The sequence below is a fragment of the Mercenaria mercenaria genome, chromosome 2, assembly GCF_021730395.1.
Source record: "Mercenaria mercenaria strain notata chromosome 2, MADL_Memer_1, whole genome shotgun sequence".
In the NCBI taxonomy this organism is placed as follows: domain Eukaryota; kingdom Metazoa; phylum Mollusca; class Bivalvia; order Venerida; family Veneridae; genus Mercenaria; species Mercenaria mercenaria.
In genome coordinates this window covers 59791587-59805766 of record NC_069362.1, presented here as the reverse complement: position 1 = coordinate 59805766, position 14180 = coordinate 59791587, and the positions used below count along the sequence as shown (strand labels likewise).

The 14180-nt window shown below is 36.5% G+C and overlaps 1 long non-coding RNA gene across 1 annotated transcript in view; it reads left to right on the top strand.

Moving 5' to 3' along the window:
- LOC128555152 (uncharacterized) overlaps window positions 1-14180 on the top strand; it is a 42951-nt gene that overhangs the window by 13536 nt on the left and 15235 nt on the right. The gene's annotated exons all lie outside the window — the stretch shown is intronic.

Here is a 14180-nt window from a genome sequence, read left to right as displayed (position 1 = left end):
TGGTTTTATTCGGATTTTAAGCTCCATCCCCTCCCCAGCGTTATGGACTCTGGACCAGTGATTAATGGAAGGAGTCAAACAATAAATAGTACTGTTTTCATCTGATATAAAAAAACAATTATTTTAAACCATGTGTGTCTGGTTTCTTAATAATATTCTTCTTTATTTATCCCCCCGCCCGCCAAAGGCGGAGGGGATATTAGAAATGCTCTCCTATGCGTGCGTCCGTGTGCAACGATCTTTGTCCGGAGCATAACTCCAAAAGTACTGGAGGGATTTTCTTCAAACTTCATACACTGATAGAACACATTGGGAGGAAGTGCAGTGTGCAAGAACAATAACTCTACCTTGCCTATTTTTTGAGTTATTCCCCTTTATCATATTTTCTTAAAAAATTTTGTCCGGAGCATAGCTCCAAAAGTACTGGAGGGATTTTCTTCAAACTTCATACACTGATAGAACACATTGGGAGGAAGTGCAGTGTGCAAGAACAATAACTCTACCTTGCCTATTTTTTTAGTTATTCCCCTTTATCATATTTTCTTAAAACATTTTGTCCGGAGCATAACTCCAAAAGTACTGGAGGGATTTTCTTCAAACTTCATACACTGATAGAACACATTGGGAGGAAGTGCAGTGTGCAAGAACAATAACTCTACCTTGCCTATTTTTTGAGTTATTCCCCTTTATCATATTTTCTTAAAAAAATTTGTCCGGAGCATATCTTCTTCATGCATGGAGGGAGTTTGATATATCTTGGCACAAATGTTTACCACCACGAGGCTGAGTGTCATGCGCAAGAACTAGGTCCCTAGGTCTAAGGTCAAGGTCACACTTAGAGGTCAAAGGATACAAGAATAAAAACCTTGTCCGGAGCATTTCTTCTTCATGCATAGAGGGATTTTGATATAATTTGGCACAAACGTTCACCACCACGAGACAGAGTGTCGTGCGCAAGATCCAGGTCACTAGGCCTAAGGTCAAGGTCACACTTAGAGGCCAAAGGTCAGATACAAGAATGACTTTGTCCGAAGCATTTCTTCTTCATGCATGGAGGGATTTTGATGTAACTTGGCACAATTATACACCATCATGAGACGAAGTGTCATGCGCAGTTCCCTTCTTTAGAATTACTTCCCTTTGTTGTTACTTTAAATAGCTTTTATTGTAACTTTTTCATTACTAGTCCTAGGGAAAATTGAGACCACTTTTCTGTAGTACAACAAGCATGCTAAATCCAATTTTGAGGTGTATTTTGACCATCTCTACCTGATAAAGATTTTTGTGTGGACTTGCAATTTTTTTTTTTTTTTTTTTTCAAAGATTAACTTCCCTAAGTTGTTACTATAAATAACTTATATTGTAATATTTTTAGCTCACCTGTCACAAAGTGACAAGGTGAGCTTTTGTGATTGCGCAGTGTCCGTCGTCCGTCCATGCTTGCATAAACTTTTTGCTTGTGACCACTCTAGAGGTCACATTTTTCATGGGATCTTTATGAAAGTTGGTCAGAATGTTCACCTTGATGATATCTAGGTCAGGTTCGAAACTGGGTTGTGTGCGGTCTAAAACTAGGTCAGTAGGTCTAAAAATAGAAAAACCTTGTGACCTCTCTAGAGGCCATATTTTTCAATGGATCTTCATGAAAATTGGTCAGAATGTTCATCTTGATGATATCTAGGTCAAGTTCGAAACTGGGTCAACTGCGGTCAAAAACTAGGTCAGTAGGTCAAATAATAGAAAATCCTTGTGACCTCTCTAGAGGCCATGTTTTTCATGGGATCTGCATGACAATTAGAATGTTCATCTTGATGATATCTAGGTCAGGTTCGAAACTGGGTCACGTCCGATTCAAAACTAGGTCAGTAGGTCAAATAATAGAAAAAAACTTGTGATCTCTGTAGAGGCCCTATTTTTCATGGGATCTGCATGAAAATTGGTCAGAATTTTTATCTTCATGATATCTAGTTCAAGTTTGAAACTGGGTCGACTGCGGTCAAAAACTAGGTCAGTAGGTCAAATAATATAAATCCTTGTGACCTCTCTAGAGGCCATATATTTCATGGGATCTGCATGAAATTTGGTCAGAATGTTCACCTTGATGATATATAGGTCAAGTTCGAAACTGGGTCACGTGCGGTCAAAAACTAGGTCAGTAGGTCTAAAAATAGAAAATCCTTGTGACCTCCCTAGAGGCCATATTTTTCAATGGATCTTCATGAAAATTGGTGAGAATGTTCACCTTGATGATATTTAGATCAGTTTTTAAACTGGGTCACGTGCGGTCAAAAACTAGGTCAGTAGGTCAAATAATAGAAAAACCTTGTGACCTCTCTAGAGGTCATATTTTTCATGGGATCTGCATGAAAATTGGTCAGAATGTTCATCTTGATGATATCTAAGTCAGATTTGAAACTGGGTTAAGTGCAGTCAAAAACTAGGTCAGTAGGTCAGATAATAGAAAAACCTTGTGACCTCTGTAGAGGCCAGATTTTTCATGGGATCTGCATGAAAATTGGTCATAATGTTCATCTTTATTATATCTAGGTCAAGATTGGATCTGGGTCACATGTGGTCAAAAACTAGGTCAGTACGTCAGATAATAGAAAAAACTTGTGACCTCTCTAGAGGCCATATTTTTCATAGGATCTTTATGAAAGTTGGTCTGAATGTTCATCTTGATGATATCTAGATCAAGTTTGAAACTGGGTCAACTGTGATCAAAAACTAGGTCTCTAGGTCTAAACATGGAAAAACTTTGTGACCTCTATAGAGGCCATATTTTTCAATGGATCTTCATGAAAATTGGTCAGAATTTTTATCTTGATGATACCTAGGTCAAGTTCAGAACTAGGTCACATGAGCTCTAAAACTAGGTCACTATGTCAAATAATAGAAAAAACGACGTCATACTCAGTTCATGTGGGAACAGGTGAGCTATTCAGGACCATCATGGTCCTCTTGTTATAGAAATCATAAATGGCATTGACAGAATTTTCCCGTCCTTTTCCGGGGCATGTTCTAATCTCTGGCCTGGCCTGGCCCGGCCTGGCCTGACCTGGCCTGGCCCGATGAGCTCTATTTTCGACTGGGCCGGGCCAGGCCAGGCCAGGCCAGGCCAGATTTTATTATACATAGAGAAATGAATGGCATAAAATCTAAATATACAATTACAATAGCAGGCAGTATTAACCTGCATTGTTTACTTGCTGCATGTCAACCAGTCCTCTGGAGAATCATTAATTAGCCGTCATTCATCTTATTTGAAATACAGATTTGCACTGAAGAAAATGGTGTAACTAAATGATAACTACCCATTTTTTCTGTAATCAAATTATCTAAAGTCAACTTTAACACTTAGTTTTAAAACTAATGGCTAATTTCATTGATAAGTTTACCTGCTGCAATATAACTGAATATTTACATGCAATTACAGGTTGTGTCCCTACTATCCTTAGCTGACCTTTTAACTGTTCAGTTGAACTTTTAATGTGTTTGGATTAGTTAAGCTGATGTTCAATTTATGGAAGAGTAATGAAAATAATATTCATTAATTGTGGGACCTCTAACTCATTGTCAGGGTGTTGGCATTTTAGATTATTGATATTTTTCTTGCACAAAAAATAATGGTGCGTTGTGTTAATGTTATTTTTAAGTGATATATTTCATGCTAAAAGATGCTCTTGAGCCAGTTTCACAAGACTTTGTATGATTTTTTTTCCACATACTTAGATCAATATAAAAACAATCTTACAAAAATATTCAGTATGTGTATAACCTAAACTACAAAATTTATATATCGCTTCCCCGCACCATACTATCCCAGGTTCTAGAACAGAGGTAGCATTATTTTAGAAATTGAAAGTTGTTGACCGTTAGTATTGACAGGTGCCACTCTTTATTTTACATCATATTTGTAACCTGAAAATATCTAAATTGACCAAAATAACATGCAAAGTTTACCAATGGCACAGTGGCGTAGTGATAAGTTCTCCGACTTTCACACATGTTACCGTGGGTTCGATTTCAATTCAGATTGTTTTCATTAAATCAATATAATGTCATTTTATTGATACTGGTTTTATTCTTACAACATTTTATGGTAATAATCTACTATGTAGAAGAATGTCAAATACTTGTGTATTTCTTTCAATAAATGAACAATAAATCACGATAAGTGATAATTTTTCTGCATTCTAAGTTTACAGAGGAAATTAAAAAAAAAAATGATAATGAAAATGGTCAAACAGGTGTTTCGAACTTACAGTCCCGAGATTGGTAGCTGAACGTTTTGTCAGCACAACTTTATCTGCATGTACGACCTGGCAGTAAAGAAATGTTTATATTTTATTTGGGATTCAATATTTATATTTTTATTTATGTTTGGGCACAATTTTTTTTTTACGGAAGCATACAAAATATATTCTTGAGTGCTAGTTCAATAATTTCGGACAATACTAAATAATCCTCAATAGACAAAATAATAAAATTAGTTAGGTTATTCAATTTGGGGAAAACCAAACCACCAGTCAAGGGTCAATTGAGGTGGAGATCCCCTGATAATAGTCATAACAATTAATCAGGCATCACCTTTAAATTAGACATAATAGTTATGTTAGCTACAGGCTTATTCCCAGGTGTAAAATTTTACAGAGTGGGAGTTCAAAATGTATTTATATAATGTCTGAAATATCCAAACTTATTCCAAAAGTCAGATTTAAAGATGCTATAGAAATCACTTTCACGAAATTGAAATCTATGGCCTGGCCTGGCCTGGCCCGGCTCAGTCGGAAATTGGGCTCATCGGGCCAGGCCAGGCCAGAGATTAGAACATGCCCTTTTCCGGTGCTAGAAAAACTAGATTTTTTTTTTCATTGAAATTATAGTGAATTTACAGTCAAACATGTCTGAAAAGACCACCCATGGAAACAGCTTGAACAACAACTTGGGCTGAGAAAACCTACATAGTTTACTGCATTTGCATCGAACTAGATCAGCCTGCACTATTCTCATTCATCTGACGTTTGGCAATATTGGTACCCGAGAACCGTGGTAGAGCTCTTGTATGCGAGAATGGCCTGCACAGGCATGAAGCTGGTCAGAATTCATATAGTTCTTTAACAATTTGTCTTACTCGAATATGGTTTGAAAGCAAATTTTGTATGGAATGAGCAGACCAATCAAGAACCAGACTAGTGCAAATGTATTTTTTTTTGTGTGTGAATTGTACTATTGTCTATTATAAACATATGCATAACACACAGTATTCTATCCATTATCATGTCTTATTATGTGTCTTATTATATTGTGCCGTTTGTAGTGGCATACACTTATTTGTGGAATGGAATGAGATACTTATTTCATTTCATTCCATTCCATTCCAGTATCTCATTCCATTCCATTCCAAAACTTACTGATTTGTTTACATCTTTAGGTCATATCTCATTGCCCTTTGTAACAGATTGTCAAACCAAAGTTCAACTTCAGGTAGACTGAGTTGGTTCGTTGAACTGTTAGACAATCTCCAGGGATATGACTTGCAGAAATTTATCTCAAGGTTATGTTATTGTTATATTTGGAATTATTCAGATGGCTATGTTATTGTTGTTTTGTCAAGAATAACAAGGTCATTATTTGATTAAGGAGAACCGGGGAGGGGATGGGGGGTGAGGATAGGGAGTGATATCAGAATGGATTATTTGTTTTGCTTTGAAACATTGAAACATAGGTTATTTATTCTGATATTCATTTGGAGCGCTGGTCCCTCCTGTGGGGGACCTGGGTTCGATCCCGAATCCGGGTCGGAGCATTTCCCATGGCGTTTAGTCAGGGAGTTTCTTCTGTGGCTATCACACCCTACCTCTGTTCCAGTAAGGAAAATTGTTACGTATGGGAAATTGTGTACCAAGTACTGGTAAACTGCGGTAGCTTGCCCAGAAACGGTATGTCACTTTACTAACCACCTTGATATGACTGAAAAAAGTTAAATCAGGGCGTTAAACTCCAAAACACAAACCACAACACACTCATTTGGATCCAAAGCCAGACATTTTTATTCCATTTGAACTGATACAGAGTACTGTGTAGGTGAGGGCAAGCATCTGTGGCATGAGAAATGGCATGACAAGATTAGATCCCACAGCTTCAGACTACAGTGCATCATACTCGAAGTAGGCTGGTTTGCCCTTGATATGTATTATTCAGATAATTTAATACTTGTATAGGATTTAAGAACTAATTATTCTGCTTATTTGATTGGTACCTTTAGCTTAAACGTTGTCAAAAGTAAGTTTAAATTATGTCTTTCTAGGGAAATGCTTTCTCTTGGGACAGGTCAGTCAAATCACGGAACTTGAAATTCTTGGAATTCCTGACTAAATGTGCACATGTGGATCCATTTTGGGGACCAAGGGTCCTGAAACCCCCTCCCCAGAGTAAAAAATAAATTCCTCTGTTATCTGACCTGGTGTCCTTGTCTTTGATCCCAAATGAGATCACCCAGGTCCCGTTTCCACAATGAAAAATACGAATCAAGATAAACTGATCCCAAAAATTATTTCTTACCTTTTTGTAATGGGATGCGACATGCATGATTCCAATTAAATATTCTGGGGCATTACCAGCATGTTTCACTTATGTTATAATTCCATATTACTCCAAAATGAATGGAAGTTTGGAATGGAATGAGATACTGGAATGGAATGGAATATGTATCTCATTCCATTCCACAAATAAGTGTGTGCCATTTGTAGTAGATAGTAAATATTTAATTACCTAAGTTTTTAGCTCGACTATTCGAAGAATAAGTAGAGCTATCCTACTCACCACGGCGTCGGCGTCGGCGTCACACCTTGGGTTAAGTTTTTCGTACCAGTCCACATTTTGACAAAGTCTTTTGAGATAAAGCTTTGAAACTTTCAACACTTGTTTACCATCATCATGGCCAGTTATAGGCAAGAGCACATAATTCCATCAAGGATTTTGGCTGAATTATGGCCCCTTTTGACTTAGAAATCATGGTTAAGTTTTTCGTACCAGTTCATATTTTGACAAAGTCTTTTGAGGTAAAGCTTTGAAACTTTCAACACTTGTTTACCATCACCATGTCCAGTTATAGGCAAGAGCACATAACTCCATCAAGGATTTTGACTGAATTATGGCCCCTTTTGACTTAGAAATCATGGTTAAGTTTTTCGTACCAGTTCATATTTTGACAAAGTCTTTTGAGATAAAGCTTTGAAACTTTCAACACTTGGTTACCATCACCATGTCCAGTTATAGGCAAGAGTACATAACTCCATCAAGGATTTTGGCTGAATTATGGCCCTTTTTGACTTAGAAATCTGGGTTAATATTTCGTACCAGTTCATATTTTGACAAAGTCTTTTGAGATAAAGCTTTGAAACTTTCAACATCTGTTTACCATCCCCATGTCCAGTTATAGGCAAGAGTACATAACTCTATCAAGGATTTTGGCTGAATTATGGCCCTTTTTGACTAAGAAATCTTGGTTAAGTTTTTCGTACCAGTTCATATTTTTTGTAAAGTGTTTGACATATGGCTTTGAAACTTTTATCACTTGTTTAGTATAATAGTCTCTATCTGTAGGAAAGAGAACATAACTCTGTCATCTATTTTGGCTGAATTATGGCCCATTTTGGACTTTGAAATTGGTTCTGTTTCCATACAAGTCCATGTTTTGTCAAAACTATTTGACATATGGCTTTTAAACTTTGAACACTAGTTTATCATTATGATTTCCATCTGTAGGCAAGAGTACATAACTATTTTGACTGAATTATGGCCCTTTTTGGACTTTGAAATTGGCTCATATATTGCCATTTAGTGCAAGACTTATCGAAATCAAAGTAATACAGGAACATTGTTTGTCTAATCTATTTATTTCTTTTGTCTGAATATCCGTGGAAATATTTTGACACCATTCTTCAATCAATTCTTCGAATAGTCGAGCGCGCTGTCATCAGACAGCTCTTGTTTTTCTTGTTTTCATTTTCCTGATTCATTTTAAAATCTTAAAACAATACTTTCTCATTATTTCACATTTCAAGTTAGAAATGTTTATCAGTTCTCTCTGAGTAATCTTCAGGCAATATCTGGCCCAACATCATAAATAACAAACCATGAAGGAACTAGGGGTCAAGTCCTGATAAGAATGAGATAACATGCCGAGGTGCTGTATCAGTACCTTCTCCAGCAGAATTGTAGAAATCTGTCATAAAGTAGAGAGTGATTTGTTGTCCAATGTAGTGACAAGTTATTCTTACCAATCTGATAAGGGTCATTTGAGAAAACATCAGTAACTGTAATTGGTATTTCTAGAGGAGTATGATAGTGAGCCCATTCATGATTCAACAGTTTAATTACTAGTAAATGTAAGTGTGAAATATTGTATGTAGATAATTATTTGGAGGTGACATATAAACGTAGGATCTTTTAATGAATTTTTAGGTTTTATTAAATCTTGACTCCAAATTTGAGTCCAAAAAAGACCACTCTAAATTTGACTCCAAAAATGACTCCAAAAGCGACTTCAAAAAAGACTTCACTCCAAAATCGACTCCAGACTCCACTCCACCACTCTACTCCACGACTCCACTCCATATTTTACACGGTGCCATTTTATAATACGAAAATTAGTCTGTCCTTCATTAATTTTATCAAGTATAATCAAGTATTATCATGTGTCTATATTATACTATGCCGTTTGTAGTTGATCGTAAATATCTAATTACCTAAAAACCTTTTTTCTTGTTTTCTTTTTCCTGATTCATTTTAAAATCTTAAAACAATAGTTTGTCATTATTTTTTATGCCCCCGAAGGGAGGCATATAGTTTTTGAACCGTCTGTCGGTCTGTCAGTCAGTCTGTCCGCAATTTTCGTGTCCGGTCTATATCTTTGTCATCGATGGATGGATTTTCAAATAACTTGGCATGAATGTGTACCACAGTAAGACGACATGTCACGCGCAAGACCTAGGTCCGTAGCTCAAAGGTCAAGGTCACACTTAGACATTTAAGGATAGTGCATTGATGGGCGTGTCCGGTCCATATCTGTCATCGATGGATGGATTTTCAAATAACTTGGCATGAATGTGTACCACAGTAAGACGACGTGTCACGCACAAGACCCAGGTCCGTAGCTCAAAGGTCAAGGTCACACTTAGACATTAAAGGATAGTGCATTGATGGGCGTGTCCGGTCCATATCTTTGTCATCGATGGATAGATTTTCAAATAACTTGGCATGAATGTGTACCACAGTTATAAAGACGACGTGTCGCGCGCAAGACCCAGGTCCGTAGCTCAAAGGTCAAGGTCACACTTAGACGTTAAAGGTCATTTTTCATGATAGTGCATTGATGGGCGTGTCCGGTCCATATCTTTGTCATTCATGCATGGATTTTAAAATAACTACGCATGAATGTGTGACACAGTAAGACGACGTGTCACGCGCAAGACCCAGCTTCGTAGGTCAAAGGTCCTAAACTCTAACGTCGGCCATAACTACTCATTCAAAGTGCCATCGGGGGGGGGGGGGGGGCATATGTCATCCTATGGAGACAGCTCTTGTTATTTCAAGTTACAAATGTTTACTAATTCTCCCTAAGTAATCTTCAGGCAACATCTGGCCTAATGTAATGTCATAAATAACAAACCATGAAGGAATTAGGGGTCAAGTCCTGATAAAAAGGAGATATCATGCTGAGGTGCTAATAGGCTGTACCTGTACCTTCTCCAGCAGAATTTTGGAGAAATCTGTCATAAAAGCAGAGAGTGCACAGACTCATGCTATTGTGCAATATTCATCCACCATTGGAGTCATTAAACACTCCAGTGACAGTTCTTGACAGATTTAAATGTTTTTGGTACACATGTGTAACATCATAAAATAGAGGTTAAGTTCGACTTTGGCTACAAACCACCAATTTTATATGTAGTTATGGCCCCTTTCCAACTTAAAATTTGTCAAACTATGGTTGCTGGACAATAACTCACGAAAGGCTTGACAGATTTAGATAAATATTGGTACACAGGACTGGTGTAACGTCATAAAATACAGGTCAAGTTCGATTTGAATTGCACCTTCTTGTGACCATGTCTTTCTTATGGTTGCCATTCTTCTGTGACAAGACCATATTGTAGGAGTATTTGTCACTCCTGTGACAGTTCTAGTTAGTTTTGTTTTCAAGCCAGTGTCAATGGCTTCACTGTACCTACGAGCTTTAGCACTAAGTGTTGATGTGGTCTGGTGAGGCTTTGGTCTATGAGGAGTTAAGGATGTTGTGGGTAGGTTTACTGTTGGTACATAGTCCACATGTAATGGGTCTTTGCTCTAGCACTCAAACACAAAATGTGCACTACAAGCACAAGTATAATCCATAACAGTAAATTTATCCTTACCATGAAAACGTCAACCTGCTGCAAAAACCCATGCTTTCCTTCAATGTTAGGTTTCTTAGGGATTTTGTGAAATGGTATTTTCACATGAGATCTCCTATTACTGCAGCCAACAATACAACAATAGTCCCTACCTCCCATTTGGCATTTCCTCGATAATATTTCCAGTTTTTAACTTACATCAAGAATAATGTACTGAAATTCAGATAGTTACAATTGTCAGACAGTTTTGCTCTTGGTCATTTTGTGGTTGTTATTTACATGTTTTACTTCATGTGTAATTCCAGGTCTCTGATAGGCAAGTTAAAAATACTTTAACGGCACTGTGTAAAATATGGTGTGGAGTCATGGAGTGGAGTGGTGGAGTGGAGTCTGGAGTCGATTTTGGAGTCAAATTTGGAGTCGCTTTTGGAATCATTTTTGGAGTCAAATTTGGAGTGGAGTCAAAGTTGGTGTCTAATTTGGAGTCATGAGTTTTAGAGTCAAAATTTAATAAAACCTAAACATTCATTAAAAGATCCTACGTTTATAGGTCACCTCCAAATAATTATCCACATACAATATTTCACACTTACATTTACTAGTAAACTGTTGAAATCATACTTCTCTAGAAATAACAATAACAGTTACTGATGTTTTCTCAAATGACCTTTATCAGATTGATTTATCAGACTGATAAGAATAACTTGTCATTACATTGGATGGTTAATTACAACAATTCACTCTACTTTATGACAGATTTCTACAATGCTGCTGGAGAAGGTACCAGTACAGCACCTCAGCATGATATCTCATTCTTATCAGGACTTGACCCCTAGTTCCTTCATGGTTTGTTATTTATGATGTTGGGCCAGATGTTGCCTGAAGATTACTCAGAGAGAATTGATAAAGATTTCAAACTTGAAATGTTAAATAATGAGAAAATATTGTTTTAAAATTTTAAAATGAATCAGAAAAATGAAAACAAGAAAAAAAACTTAGGTAATTAAATACTGACTATCTACTACAAACGGCATAATATAATAAGACACATAATAAGACATGATAATACTTGATGAAATTAATGAAGGATAGAATACTGTGTGTTATGCATTTGTTTATAATAGACAATTGTACAATTCACAAAAAAGTACATTTGCACTAGTCTGGTTCTTGATTCGTCTTTACATTCCATACAAAATTTGCTTTCAAACCATATTCGAGTAAGACAAATTGTTAAAGAACTATATGAATTCTGATCGACTTGATGCCTGTGCAGGCCATTCTCGCATACAAGAGCTCTACCACGGTTCTAGGGTACCATGTCGAACATCAGATGAATGAGAATAGTGCAGGCTGATTAAGTTCTATGCAAATGCAGTAAACTATGTAGGTTTACTCATGGTGTGGCTCAACTATGAATAAAGACAAAACATCTGCATTTTTTAAGATTTGCATTTTGTAAATTTTAAGTTCAGACTGTTAAATAGTAAACAGGTAAATAGGTCTGCCTTCTGCGATTCTGCGAACAACGCAAACCCATGACCAGCCATGGTCTTTGCTGGTCAATATTCAAAATTTGTAAATGAAACCTATATTAAACAGGACCTTATTCATATTACGCAGGGGTGGTGTTGGGGGTACGGGAATATCCTCCCCAAGATTTTTTTTAAAATGAGAACAGCAAATGGTGCATTTTGGGTATATTTGAAGTAAGTACAGTGAACGTAAACCTTGTTCTCTTTTTGTTTTGCTTTTAATATATTTCATACAAAATGTATTATTTTAGTAGACCTACATGCAGGTGAAAAAATATGCAGCAGTCTGCAAGTAGACTAAAGAGACATTTTTATTACAGATATTTTTCAGTACATACAATAGGATCGAGCCAATATGCACCCTAAAACAGAGCAAATCACATATCCCTTTTCTATACAAACTTGAGCAAAGTAAATGGTCAAATCTCTAAAAACATTGGTTTAAAAAAAATGCAGGCTTTTGTTGTAACTTTAAAATAAATCAACAAAGACATATTAAGGGGCGATATCGAAAAATGTTCTAAGTGTTTATTTAGAATTATTGCTATTACGTTCCCTTTCACGTTAGGCCTGCAATAACCCTCGGATGTTTTCAGTAGTTTGGAAACTTCTATGCATTATTTAATGGTTTGATCAGATTTCTACAGACATTCTTATGAAAACAATGCTAAAGACCGAACAAGATTTGTAGAGAGGCTGATATTTTTTAATTCTTTCTTCGTGAAATAAATGCTACTTGAAATTATAATATCCAAAGTGTTTCTGTGACTTTAATACCCTTGGTAAACCGTAATATTACATGACTATTGTCTTAAAACACAGACTCTAACAGAAATTTTATAACTAGGAAAACCGTGATGAAAACAGTTATAACCAGTGTTGTTGTGTTTTTCTTCGACCATAAAATTAAGGAATTCCATTCCTAAATTCACCACAAAAATGACAATAATAATTAATATAGACCAAACACTTCAGTAACATTAAGCATCAATGAGACTCCACTCACAAAATCCTTTAACATTTAAAAAACAATCCTGCTTGAGAGGCCGCATAAAATTAGAGACCATTTGTCTTAAGGCCCATTTTATCAATTAAGACTGTTTCATTAAGAGATAATTTCATATATTTAGTGACTACAGGCCTGAGAGAAATTACCCCATGCCTCCAATCCAAAAATAGCTCCAAAAAAGACTCTACTCCAAATTGACTCCAAAATCTACTCCACATTTGACTCCAAAAAAAAGACTCCACTCCAAATTTGACTCCAAAATCGACTCCAAAACTGACTCCAAATCTGACTCCAAAAAAGACTCCACTCCAAATTTGACTCCAAAATAGACTCCAAAAAAGACTCCAAAAAAGACTCCACTCCAAAATCGACTCCAAATTTGACTCCAGAATTGACTCCAAAATTGACTCCAAAATCGACTCCAGACTCCACTCCACCACTCCACTCCACCACTCCACTCCATATTTTACACGGTGCCTACTTTAACATTGTCAATAAACTACAGACACAGCAGTTGGTCAGCTTTCATATGACCTTTTCAAGTAAAGTGTTCAGTTACACAGATTATTTCAGTGTTCCATCTCAACGTAGTTTGCTCCAAAAATGAAAATTAGTGGGTAAACAAGAAAACTGTCACAAACTTAAGATGCTGTAATCTATCTATTGATCTCTTAGCCCCCAGTTTTTGTCTTATCATTTAATCACGTTAATTCCTGGACTAATGGTAATTAGTTTGCGCATGCGCATGTAGTTCATGAAATGGACTATTGCATCTTGGCATGGACCTCTATCAAGTTTGTTCAAATGGTTTAGCTACCACACCAGAGCTTAAAATAGAAAGTAACTTTAAATGACTGTCTTTCTGAATGATTCATGGATCTTCGTCAGACTCAGTCTGTAGCATCATTATAAGGTCCTCTCCAAAGATCGTTTGGATGGGGGTACTTGGCCTCATTTAGGAGCCACTTGAGCTAAAAATAAAATTACCTTTAAACGACATCTCATGAACAGCTTGATTGAACTTCATCAAATACAGCTATTAGCTTTATCTTAATGTCTTCTCTAATGAATTTGTTCAATGGGAGAGGTTGGCCCTTTTAATGGGCCACTAAGAGCTTAAAATAGAATACCTTTAAACAAATTCTTCTCATGAACTGTTTGGTGAACTGTAATAAAACTTGGACTGGACCATCATTATCAGGATCTCCCAGATGTATTCAAATGGCCCTTTTTGGT